Below are 13,762 nucleotides of genomic sequence, written 5' to 3'. Positions count from 1 at the left end.
AGAAAATATGTATGCACAATAGTGATTAATGACAAGTGTGTGTGTGTGTGTGTGTGTGTGTGTGTGTGTGTGAGAGAGAGAGAGAGAGAGAGAGAGAGAGAGAGAGAGAGAGACTGAGACTTGAAAGCATATACTGTAACAAAAGTAGATAGTCGCTACCTAGTTCCAGATAATTGTGGCTATGGAGAAATTTGGGCCCTAAATTCTCAGGTCTTGAACCTAGAAATCTTATGAATGTTATGCAAAATATTTCGGTTTTTAATCATCAACCAATTAAAACTTTTTAAAACTATTCAGGCCAGGATACAACTTGAGGTCATGCTCATGGATGAAATGGTTGAGTCACCTGGGTGAGCATCATGTTGTCTCTCTAGTATAAAACACTGAAAGTTATATAAAAATATGTGGTAATCATGATTCCCCATTATGTGGCCTTGAAGCCTTATAAAGTTTTCACTTATTAATTGGAAAGGCTTTATTCTGGGCTTCTTGATATGGAAATATTTGAAGCTATAGTATATGAAGTTTTATTCAAATATTTCAAGGAAAAAGACAGACACTATGGTAACTACTATTAAGTCGGGTTATTTGGTGGTGAAGCACTAGGTTGCTGAAACAGTCATGCTTTGACTTGTATTGTTATATTTTATGTCCTGTTTTATCTCAATCTCTCCCTTATTCTTTAAAAAAATTATTTAGTTATTTCTTATGTTTGTTTTAATTAAGGGGAAAAATTTAAAAAATTAGCAGGATGTATAATAGTAACTTTTTTTGATTTCCTATTCCCACGATCTTGTTTTGACTGATTAGACTCTGTTCCATTCTGTATGATAATATCAAGTTTGAGGGTATAGGCAACTACTCTGAAGGCAATAAGATTCACTAAGATGCCCCCCCCAAAAAAAAACACTGAGTTAGTGGGAACCAAAATGCACAATACATATTGTGAAAGTAAAAGGGGAGGAAGTATCTAAAAAGGAAAGGCAGTGGCCATTGTTAATCTATTGTTGTGAATTGAAGCCTGTATTGTTTTCTTTGTTCTGTTTCGTTTGGTTTTATTCTGTTTTAGTTTGTCTAATTTTACTATATTATAGTTTGTCTAATTTTATTATATTTGATGGCACGGACAACTATTTTATAGATAACAAAATATATTATGGTAGTCATTATTTTCCTATTATCTTGTTTTGAATCTCTGTAGTGCTTCCATTATTTTGTTTTGATTGATTTTATTTTGTTTGATTGTATTACGTCTGACGCTATAGGTAACTACTTTAAAGATAACAAGAGGCATTATGGTAGCCACTGTTGTTTTACTGTTGTCTTGTTTTGAAATCCTGTATTGCTTCCACTGTTTTGTTTTTATTGGTTTTATTGTGTACTATTTTGTTTGATTTCATTATGCCTGACGGTATGGGCAGTTATTTTCAGGATAACAAGAGGCATTATGATAGCCATTATTGATTCCCTTTTATCTTGTTTTGAAGTCATGTACCATGTTCATTGTTTTGTTTTGATTGACTCTGTTTTGTTTGGTTTTACTCTCTTCAAAAAACAAAAAGCAAACAAAAACTATGCAGGCCAAGCAAATACTTCATAAATGGAATTCGGACAACACCACCAACTTATGAGCTGTTAGAATACAGCATGGTATCTGGTTTGTAGACAGTACACACAGTGTTACACACCAACTGCTGTTGAACTTGAAGAAACACCAGTTCCAGCTGAACCACTTTAGCTGGGTCAGTATCAAGGAGCTGAGCACATTTAGCCTGCTTCAGAAAACATACCAGAAGATTTCAGTATTTATTTTAATTATTTTGTGTTATTATTGTACTGGGGATTGAACTCATGTATATTGGGCAAGTGGTCTACAACTGAGCTACATCCCCAGCTCATTTTAAAGTTTATTTTGAGTTAGGGTCTCACTAAACTGCCCAGATTGGTCTGGAACTTGCTTACTTCTTATCTTACCCTCAAAGTACCTGGAATTAGAGGCCTGCACCACCATTCTAGACTCAGCCTTATCCCCCTGCTTGTTTGTTTCCCAGAGTATTTAACCTGCTATACTAACCTCTTACTTAGGAATGACCCTGCTGCCTCTTGCTGCAGGTATGTCCTTGCTAAGAATAGTTAACTTCACTTTGTTCAACCAGAAAATCCATAAACAGTGACACCAGCAAAGCATTTGCACTGCAAGTTTGTCTGGCCATTTAGTGGATTAACACTGCTCATTAATTTAATTAATACTGTTCATTAATATGATTAATTCCAAAATACCACAATAGTCTCATATCTGCAAAGGCTCTGGGAAGTTTTTGTCATCTAAATTTCTCAAGGCAGGGACTGTATACAAATTATTCTGGTAAAAAAATTTCTGTAGCTAAATTTTGTTTGCTTACCCTGAAGAATGGATGAAAAAGATGAGGTATTTTTATACAATGAAATATTACTCAGGTATAAAAAGGATGATCTGGAGGCTTTTACAGGTAAATGGAGGTAACTTAAGACTATACTCATAAGTGAAATAAATCAGACTCACATTGGTAAATATTGTATTGTCTCTCTAATGTAAAAAATAAATAATAAAAAACTGAAAAAATAGTAAGATCCAAAATATACAATAGATATTGTACTAATGAAAGGGAAAGAAAGTACCCAAAAGGAAAGAACAACTTGCAAGTATACACATATAATAACTGTATGAATGTTTAAGTGTACAAAATAGAAACCACACTACTAATTAATTCTCTGTTAGTTCATCAAACAGAATAGTTTGTGATGTCATTTTTATGCTTAGCTTTCATTTTTATGCTTAGATTTTGTAACTTAAACAACTACATCCAAGGTAACAATATGTAGTATATTAACTAGTGTTGATTTCTTACTGTTATTTTTTTGAAATTCTGTATTATTTTACTAATTTTTGTTTTTTTTTAAATAAAGTTATGTTTGCTTAGAAGGCACTGAAATATGGTAATGGCAACTGAAAACTGAGCTACAGTTTAAAATAGTTATATATATTTCCAGATAACATAATACAAATATTTTAATGAAAATTGAAATAAAGTATACTATAAAAAGTAAGAATTTCACTAAATATTAGTTCATAATAAGATAAGAAAACCCAGAAATGCTGGTCTTTCAGGAAATGTGACTATGTATCTATGTAACACAATTACAGAGAATTAAAATAAAATTGTACAGGATTTAACCTTCAACCTTAGACCCTGGAAAATGATCTTCAATTTTTAGTGTTAAAAAAATTCATCTTCCGTGCCAGCCTGCAGCTAATTCTGTCAATGTCTTCAAAATGTGTCCAGCAGCCTACTGACTGCATTAGTTTCCACTGTTTATTAACTTAATATATACATCAATGCTTCCCCTCCATTTGAGTCATGACTTGGGGCAGCATTTTAAACCTAAAGTGTGATAGAAGAGCTCAAAATGCACCTCTGATCAGCTCTGTGGCCTATAGCTACTTTTGGTTACTAAAATTCTAGGTTGTGAAACTTGCGTCTCTGTTACATTTCCCCTCCTTCACTCTTCTCCATTACAGGAGTCACTTCAGGGCATTTCATCTTGCTCTTAGTTTTATTTTGGCCTACGGCCTTTCATCAGCAAAACAGGGTGCATTTGACACATGCTATTATCTGAATACAAACTTTTGGGTGAGAGGGGACATGTTACTATATAATAGCAAATTATAGGAACAGACTTTTATAAGAATAGTTATTTCAGCATTTTAAAAAGAAAACATTATAAATGCTTACTGTTATATTGACTATGTCCCCCATAGTTCACTTTTTGGAAATTTACCCCAAATTCCTAATTTGATGGCATCTGAAGTGGAGACTTTTGGAGATAACTAGGGTAGCATGAAGTCACGGAGAGAGTAGTACTTTTAGGGGGAGTAGTGGTTTTGTGAGAGCTCTGCGTTTCCAAAACACTCCCCTCCACTTTCCCTTCTCATTCTGTGATGCCTTCTGTCACGTTATGACACAGAAAGAAGACCTTCCCCAGATGCAACTGCTTGACCTTGGACTTCCCTAGCTGTTAGAACTATAAAACATAAATTTATTTTCTTTAAAAATTACCCAGTTTGAGCTGGGCATGGTAATGCATACCTATAATCCCAGCACTCGGGAGACTTAGGCAGGAGGATCTTTACAAGTTTGAGACCACATTGGGCTACAGAGTGAGCTCAAGCAAGCCTGAACTGTATAGTGAGACCCTGTCTCAAAAAGACTATAAATAAATAAAATAAAATTTTAAAAAATCACCTAGTCTGTGGTATTGTGTTACAGAAACATGAAATATACTACGAGAGCCAGGTGTAGTGGCAGACATGTAACCTCAGTGCTCCGGCAGGATGACTGCAGTTTCAAGCAGAGACTGGGCAACTTGGTGAGACTGTCTCAAAAATTTAAAAAAAAAAAAAAAAAGGGCTAGGGATGCAGCTCAGAGTAAAAGCCCTGGGTTCAAATCCAGAAACAGGATGGACAGACACACATACATATATTAATTGAAAACAGCTTAGATTATAATAGTACTACTGTGTATTCATATGTTACCATAGAGATGTTGAGAAAAGCTGAAGTTCATTATGGATGCTGATTGGAATGTTGCTCACATAATGGTGAGTCCCAGCTAATCGGTTCTGGGGTGAGATTTTGCTTTCTTTGAATTTCTCAGCATTTTTTGATTTATAAAGAACAAATACTATATTAAGCAAAGCAATTTCCTCTAAAAAATAAAGCAAATACAATTGATCTATATATGCTAAGATGGAATTAACACGATGTTTATTTTATCTCACCAGGTTTTGCTGAACATAAGGACTTAGAACAATGCTACACAAAAGAATTTAAAATGGTCTATAAATATTCTATTAAGTAAACAATAATGTTGCAAAACAGAGAAAACAGGGCAAGTGTGTCTCAGGAGAAAGATACTATTTTTTACTGAATACTACCTGCCTCCAGTTCCTTAGGAACAGAGAGTGGGGCAGTTTACTGGCTTTACCAGATGTTGTAATCTCAAAGGAAAGTAAGGGAAAAGGATGAGTGAGGCAAGGTGGAGGGGCAGCAAACACAAGGGCACCACCATTCACAAACCTGTTACAGTTAATGTAAAAGTGCAGGCGACTGCTTATCATTCACATTTCAGGATATAGTGTAAGTACTATGTCTCAGAAAAGTGTGTGTGTGTGTGTGTGTGTGTGTGTGTAGGGGAGTAAGAGGGAGAAGAAAGGCAGACAGGAAGCAATTTATCTGCTGGCTCCTTCCCGCCTCCAGCTTCCAAAGGTGTTAACTGCCACCATGACCTCCATGTCCTCTTTACAGGCTGTATTATTTGGCCAGTCTAGACAGTCATTGGACAAGAATACACCCTATATTTGACCCTGGAAGTGATGGCAGAAACCAGGGTCTGGTCATATAGGGCTTAGGCATTTGAGCTGCTGCAGCTCTTTTTATAGTAGGAACAATAGAGACACCAGGGACAACAATTCACCCAGAGGAGGATGAGACAGCCAGCAGTGCTAAGAAACACAGAAAATCAGCAGCAGCTAAAGACTCTGCACTGACAAGTGGATTAGGATTTAGAGTGCAGGAAGGCCCAGAGAATCCAGTAGACACAGCACACTGAGTCATATAAAACACAAAAACTTATTACAAAGGAATTTTTACTGCAATGTATCCATTATTTTTTAAAACATTAGAAATAACCTGTACCTAGACTATTGATAATATATTGAAAAGGGCAGGAACCTGGAGCCAGATACAGTACTTTTGAGTCTGAGAATCCTATCTCTCTGTTACTTGTTATGAAGCACTGCGTAGGCTGCTCATCTGTATAATCAGAACACCACAGGGGGCTGGGGATTTAGCTCAGCGGCATAAGCACCTGCCTTGCAAGCAGGCGGTTGTGAGTTCAATCCCCGGTACCGATAAAAAGTTAACAGTTAAAAAAAAAAAAATACCACATGACCATTTTGAAGATTGAATGTACTGTGGTAGCTAGAGGTATCAGGTCCTGATAGGTGTGGCTCTGCCTCACCCATATGACAGGCTGACCCTTTGTTCATTTGATCCCTTCTCTCTGCTTCTCCTGGACAACCTTTCATCACTCTTTAATCATTATGTCCAGCACTGCTTATATTTGTGACTACTTACTACCCTGGCAGCTCCATAAGAAGAAAATTATTATTTGGTTCTTTGGTGTTTGCCTTCTGCAGCTTACACACACAGCTGGGGCTGAGCATGTTTGCTGAATGAACTAAGAACTTAAAACAACGATTCTTAGGAGATATAACTTGTCATATGACCACTTGAAGGATTCATGAGACTTCCTAAATATAGCATGACAGCAGCTTTTGCCAGAATGATGGAAAAAAAGTGTTTGAAGCTAGACAGATTTGCAATCCCATCCTAGTTCTGTCTCTCATTTACAAGAGTGACACCTGGGCAAATGATATAAGCCCTCCTATAAAGCTTGGGTTACTTTAAACATAAAATGAAGATCACATTATTCTACAGGGTGATTTTAAGGATTATAATTAAATGATCTACGTTATAACTTGCATCATATTAATTTATGTCGCATGGCACTCTCATCTAACTCCACAATATATGACCAAAAGTGATGAAGGTGGGAGAAAAGATTTCTCTTCTTATCTTTTTTCAGGAAGGTACAGGGAATTGAACTCAGGACCTTGTGCTTGCCAGGCAGGAGCTGCACCATTTAGCTAAATCAGTACTGAAAAAAAACCATTAAAAATAAATAAAGAAAAGAAAACTTAAGACAGCATGTTATACATTATTCTATTACCAGTAGTTAAGGTAACTGTTTAGACTTTAGAAGGCTAAATGCCATCAATCAAAGAACATTTGGGTAGAATGCTTCATTCTAAGTGTGATGATAAGGTTTTTTTTTATTATATTACATTTCAACAATGGTCTGTGTCTTAGTTTTTTACTAATCTGAATCAATTGTGATCTTCAAAATGAGAGGTAAACTTGCCAATTTAACCATGATGCTGTGATATTTTAGTAAGTATTCACAAAGATAACTGAGGAAACATGAAACCTGTCATATCTATGAATATTAATGTGAATTGTAATCCACTTAAAATGTGTCATAAATTGCTCTGCCTAGTGAGCAAATGTCTTTTATATGCCTGTTTCAAAAAAATTAAATCTTTTTTAGGAACCATGCTGTACTTCACTCCATCATTTACCAATTAATTTGCCATGTATTCAATACTTGCTTATTTCAGATGTTAAACTTTTGCATGATGAGCAGAGGCAAAAAATAAGGAAGATTTTCAGGCTATGTGGTAATACATGTAAATAGGTGTGTCAAAATTAGGAGCAAAATAAACTTTGATGTATAAATTTTTTTTAATCCAAGATGTTTTACTGAATGTTAGTTGTGTACCAGGCTTTGTTCAAAATACCATCCTTTGTAGTTCATGGAGTCTTTCACATTAGCTCAGACCTGCCAGTGACACCCAGGAGAGATGCTGAGAGATCAGAGGCTTTAATCATTCCTGGAACAGGTCTGGACTATAGCTGCAATAACAAAGGCAGTGAAATACAGAATCAAATCTTAGTCAATGATATGGGAAGAAATAACTGTTTCTTATAAATCTGAACAGCCTCTTTGGTTTAATAGTAAATACCTAAGGTTGATGCTATTACTACTCTAACTCTTTTAAAATGGGGGGTGGGGGGCACCCAAATACTTTAATTTCTGGAAAAGCTCTTAAGAAGAACTTAAAAGGCTGACAAGGAAAGATATGAGGATATTTCATAACTTTCTTCTTTTCTAATAAATGTACTTGGTGTTTTAAAAAAATGGCTGATGTGTGGCGCACACCTGTAATCCCAACACTCAGGAGGCTGAGGCAAGAGGACTGCTGCAGGTTTCAGGACAGCTGGGCTACCAGTGAGTTCAAGGCTAGTCTGAATTACATAGTTAAACCTTGTCTCAAGAAAAATAAAATAAAATAATTTAAGAATTTCTCATTGGTCTGATATTTGCCTAAAGAAAATCTGTAAATCAAGGAAGGGGGAAACCCAGTTAAAGCAGAGAGATAAGGCATATGTGTAATCTGAATAAATCTCAGCAAGTTAAGTGGATCAATCCTAAGCAAAAATACAATTCGGCGACAAAAATTTTAAAAAAGACAGAGAAAGGAAAGAAAAGAAAAAGGAGTATTTTCAGTTTTTACTTGCATTTCTCCATGAGTGTTTCAAAGAATCAAATTCAGAACTTACATTCTTATCTTCTCACCAATTCTCTTATACACTATCGTTATTAAAGTGTCTCAAGCCACAAACCTACCCCAACCTTCAAAACTCAGTTTAAATTTGTATTCTATCCTTTTCCTCTTTTTTACTTTTTTTTTTTTTTTTCAAACTCAGGATCCAGCACTTGCCATACAGGGGCTGTTCCAACTGAGCTATAACCCCGGCCCTTTCTCTCATTTTTAATTTCTTATGAAGATCTAGCCCATCTTTTCGATGGTTACATTTTATTCAGCCTTATTAGACAAAAGGGAATGTATGAGAAGACTCAGCCAGAATCCTTCTAGCATAGAAGCCAGATAAAGGGGACAGATTACTAATACTGTTTATTTAAAATAGTAATTGAATAAAACTAAGGGGCAAATGTCCTTTCTTTGCTACATACACTATATAAACAGCCAGTTCTAAAGGTGCCAGGTGATTATGTCTCTTTCTAATTGACTAATGCAAAAGCCACAAAACAAGCCCAAGGATTCTAAATGTAGAGAAAAAAGGTGGAGGGAAAAAAAAATACATACTAAAGGGGCCTAGCCCAAGGAAAACATCTTACAACACAGGCAAATATTTATTATGTACGAACTACTTAGAGTTGTACCAAGAGCTAATGTGGCCATTACTACTGGCCAGACCTTCTTCACCCAGGTCTTTCATAGTCAGATAATCTATATAAACCCCCAGGACCAAATTTACCTCAGTGAGTAGCTGTTTAATTCGGGGAAGATGCCGGCTTAAACAGCTCCTCTGATTCCAGGATCTTTTTACGCTCCTCAGCTGTTTCAGCCTTGCTCAGTACCTGATGCCCAGCTAGCACTGACAAATGCAATGGTGAAGACACTGGTTTTGTTAAGGGAAGAGCTTCTACCCCAGAAACTTGGGGTTTCTTTTTCTGTTTTGTTTTGTTCAATCTGGATATTGAATTGAGAGCTTCACTCATGTCAGACAAATTCTGTACTACTGAGGTACATCCTCAAACTTCCACCTTCCCTCCCATCCTTTCTGTCTTCATTTTTGTTTTGAAAAAAGGCCTTGCTAAATTAAATTGCCCAATCTGGTCTCAAATTTGTGTTCCTTCTGCCTCTGCCTACTGAGTTGCTGGGATTACAGGCATGTTTCACTGTGCCTGGCTGAAGTCTGGGGCTTTTCTATTTAAAAGCATTCTAATATCCCAGTTAACCTTTCATAAGACTCATTTTTGGTAAGACTTTACTAATCAGAGGTTTGTTGAATTCATCCCTCTTTCCCTCTCTCCCCCTCCTCCTTTCTGGAGACGGGGCCACAGACCCTCCCTCCTCAGCCTCCAAGTGCTGGAATTTCAGGTACGCACCATCACACCGAGCACCAACAAGTGACTTTAAAGGTCAGGTAGATCTCAATTTATTTTCATGATTTAAAAAATACAACTTCTTCGGTATTTTCCACATAGGTGATTACTGTATGTGTCTAACTCTCAAGGAAAATCAAAATTTCAAGACCATGGCCTACCACACAACCTTATATTTATCTTAGGTTTGGCTTTTGTTGTACCATTTCTGAACTCATTGTAAAATTATGTCCAGGAAGGACCGCATCACCTAAGTCAACAAACACTTAGCATAATGGTTAAGACTTGAGAATAGGGGAAGAAGGAAAGTCCTGGGCCCTAGTCTGTTCTGATACTCCTTGATGTGTCAGTTGTTAGACCTCACTAGTCAGCCACTTCTTAACATATAAGATGATGATTCACCCAAATATTTGTTGAATGCCTGTCCTGTAATGCAAATTGTACTGAATGCAAAAAATACAAAGATGAGTAAGAATATACCTCTCCTCAAGGTTCTCATAGTCTATTGGGATTGAATAGAGATCATAAACTATAATGCAATGTGGGAAGTACTATAATGAAAGGGCACACACAGGTATAAAGGTGAAAACCATTATTTCTCCTAATGAGTCGGCAGACACACCAGGGAACTAAAAATTAATAGCATGTTGAGATTTATTAGTTCTAAACATATAAGATAGAGAGGTAGGATGGGAAACAAATGCCAGAATGTAGTTACTAAAACCAAGAACAGCATCAAGTCTACTTAAATACTGTTTTAATTGCAGCATATAATAAATATTCTATTTCACCCACAGGTTCATTTGCAGCAAATGAAGACAACAGACTGTATACTCTGTAATATTAGGGTATTTGAATTAAGTTACTACTACTACAAAGTATTCTCAGTTCATCGTGAGAGCTTTTTAAAGGCAAAGGCTACAGTTTTTCACTTTGATTATTTGTCCACATGGTTGAAAGTATTTGCTGCAAATCATTTAATATGGAAAGTCATTTAACAGTGGAACAAATGTATGGTGAAATTAAAAAGGTAGAAACATCATCAGATCAGTAAATACTAAAGAATTTAATAGCATTTTGAAGTACAGTTTCCAATATGCCTTCTGATACAGAGGCAAAATCTTGAGATATGTCAGTTACAAACAAGTTTCAGCTCAATTCTAGAATCAAGTACTTACCTGGACTGAGCTAGAACAGAAAAAGGCCCTAGAACTGGAGTGTCTCAAAATATGTCAAGCTTTCACGGACAGTGATGTACCCCCCGTTTCCCTTTTTACACCCCCCGCCATTCCAGGAACTGAACTCAGAATCTCAGACAGGCAGGTCCTCTGCTGCTGAGATGTATTCCCAGCCCTCATTTTCTTTGTTGTCACAGAATGTTCTTCAGATACTCTACAGAAGCCTCCAACTCTGAGATTCTGTTATGTTGCCCTAGTTCCTCACTAAGGAAACTATACTCCATTTCATTCAGAAGAAACACACACAGGCTCTCCATGGCTTCTGGTCCCTGCCAGATAATTTCAGACCCACCTAGTTCTTCTGCCAAACCATTTTCAGAACCTCAGAGGCATAAACTGCATTCCAGACTCATCTGGGTCCCACAGTCTGACAGAAGGAAATTTATTTAAACTTGTGTGTTTAAAAGATCAGAACATAAGTATAATAAGGAGAAACAGGTGGTAAATGTAAATTGTGTGTGTGTGTACAGGACCAGATAGACAGGGAGTCTGTTTTCTCCTTAGAACTGTGCTTCCTGGGCTGTAAATCCAGGAGTTTATTTCTGCCTTAGATTTTCATAAGATGGGAAGAGATAGCTCCTTTGTGAACTAAGTACATAAATTGCAGATGTGAAGCCAAGTAGCAAAATGAAAGTTCCTTAAGCAAAGTCTGCATGTTTCGTGCATTTACCAGAAGAGTGAATTAATGATGAGTGACAGTAATACTCCTAATAATGAGAGCTAACTGATCCGTAGACTAGTTCTATTCTAAGCAGTTTTTACATTTACTCATTCTATTCTCACAACAGACCCTATGAACTAAGTTCTATCATGGGCTTCACTTTAAACAGATACAGAATACACTGCCTATTTAGTAAGTAGTGAATGTTCAAATACAGGACATCCAACTTGTGCTCCAATTTTTTATCAATTACTGTGCAAGTCTGAGGGCAACTACAAACATTTTTGTTTAAAAGAATACTTAAGTCTAGTAGACAAAAATGTGAGAGAAAATGGCCATATAAACCTGCAAGACATTAGTTTAAAGTTCTAATCAAGCTTCAGGATGAAGGAAAGATGGTGGGGAGTGACAGGGGCAGGGCTCACCAGCTCAGCCTGCTCTAATGCATTATCAGAGACTGGGTGGCTTAAGCTGGAAGCTGGGAGCTCAGCATCAAGTAGCCATCAGCTCCGCTGTATGGTTCACTAGTGGCTGCCTTTTGCTGTATCCTCATGTGGTAGACAGAGAAGAAGAAAGCTCTCTGATTTTTCTTTTTTATAGGGACACCAGTCCCAGCCTGAGCATTCTACTCGTGGCCTAAGAAATCCTACCTCTAAGCATTAGCAAACTGGAGACCAGAGTTTTAATATACGAATCTTGGAGGGGACTCAAAATATAGGTTGGAGCAGGGAGTAAGAAGGACTGCATGTTAATTGATAAATGTAATTCACTTTATTTTGAAAAACATAATACAGCATAAAAGCCTAATGAAATTTGAAAAAAAAAAAAACAAAAGAGGCCCAGTTTCAGCTCCTGGTTCTATCACTTAGATAAACATGGGCTAGTTGCTTAGGTGAAGCTTGTTTCTGGCTAAAAAAGTAGTATTATATATACATCACTGTATTATAGTGGAGATTAAATGAGATGAAATAAATTAAGTACATGGAAATTTTAGTTACTACATAGTAAATGCACAATAAAATTTATACTGTTTTCCCTATTTACCCTTCCCTATTCCTGTAAGAGATAAGGAGAATAAATCTGCTTATAAAGAGAAAGAATACTAATTAACTGTGGATACATACTTAATTACTTAGTATCATTCCCCCTTTTCTTAGAGGGAACTGCTCTTCATGTAATATAAAGAGGATGGAGGTGAGGACGCCTTCAGACCTTTCCACACCTACCATGGCTGTGTCAGGTAGAGCACAGCCATGCCTAGGTTGTCTGCCAGAGTTCTCTAATCCTCTAGCCACAGCGAAATGTAAGTATGACCCAACTGTCAAGATTCTTCTCCAGATTTTCAACCTAGAGTGCCAAGAGTAGAGACCTTGCCCTTTAGGTCACAGAGATGCGTTCAAGGGCTAATGACAACCTTTTCTCCTGCCATACCTGCAGAAAGCTTGCTATCTTGAAAAGAAAACAGAACCAATCACAGACAAGCAGTAAGAGATACAACAAGAGCATTGAGGGTACTGACATGATTTTGTGGTCAAGGCCATAAGAGCTCTCCTTATGGAGAACACTTCCAATTTTATGAGCTTCTTTACTATTATTCTAAGATGTTTTCTATTTCTTGCTTAAGTTTGCTTGAGTTGTTTTTGTCATCAGTAATTTAAAAAACTCTTAAAGCATGAATTTATGTTTTATACAGACAAAGGTGCTCTGTAGTGAACACCCCAGGGCTGGGGATATAGCTCAGTAGTAGAGTGCTTGCCTAGTACTTAAGAGGCCCTAGGTTCAATCCCCATACTGCAAAAGACCTACTACAGTGAAAATCTCGTTCAATTCTCCTAGCAGACTTGAAGGGAAGGTATTGCTTCTCTATTCCTTTTACTCTAATTGCACCTCTGTAATTCCATGAGCCTCTATAAGATCAAGGTCAGCATAAATTAAGGTCAGCACATTGATGAACATTTCTGACACTAAAACTGTAAATCATGGTACAATAAAGGTATTACATCCACACACCACACCAAGCACAACATACTCAGTCTGAACCTTTTTGGGTCACATACCGAATCCAAATAATCATGGTGGCCACGGAGATGGAATGTGTGGATTAGTCACGCCTGAAGCATGGGGTAGACATATTCACTGTAACTGGATTTAAGGTGCTGCTTGGTAGCAAAAAAGGAAAAGAGAACATGACTTCAAGGAAAGCAAGCATTAAGTGCCTACTACGTATTCA

General features: G+C 36.9%; 1 protein-coding gene and 1 long non-coding RNA gene across 2 annotated transcripts in view; both read right to left on the bottom strand.

Moving 5' to 3' along the window:
- Positions 1-13,762, bottom strand: part of Gab2 (GRB2 associated binding protein 2) — a 187,797-nt gene that overhangs the window by 137,362 nt on the left and 36,673 nt on the right. The gene's annotated exons all lie outside the window — the stretch shown is intronic.
- LOC134477686 (uncharacterized) overlaps positions 1-13,762 on the bottom strand; it is a 105,432-nt gene that overhangs the window by 69,254 nt on the left and 22,416 nt on the right. The window contains exon 2 of the long non-coding RNA XR_010049827.1: positions 1-13,688. This exon is cut by the window's left edge and continues 69,254 nt beyond it. This is a non-coding gene — a long non-coding RNA (uncharacterized LOC134477686). The remainder of the gene's footprint in view (positions 13,689-13,762) is intronic.

Source organism: Cavia porcellus, unplaced genomic scaffold (genome assembly GCF_034190915.1).
Source record: "Cavia porcellus strain 051 isolate PalLab524CR breed Dunkin Hartley unplaced genomic scaffold, mCavPor4.1 scaffold_9, whole genome shotgun sequence".
Lineage (NCBI taxonomy): Eukaryota > Metazoa > Chordata > Mammalia > Rodentia > Caviidae > Cavia > Cavia porcellus.
Note: the sequence above shows the minus strand (reverse complement) of the source record. Positions and strands in the feature narration are given on the sequence as shown.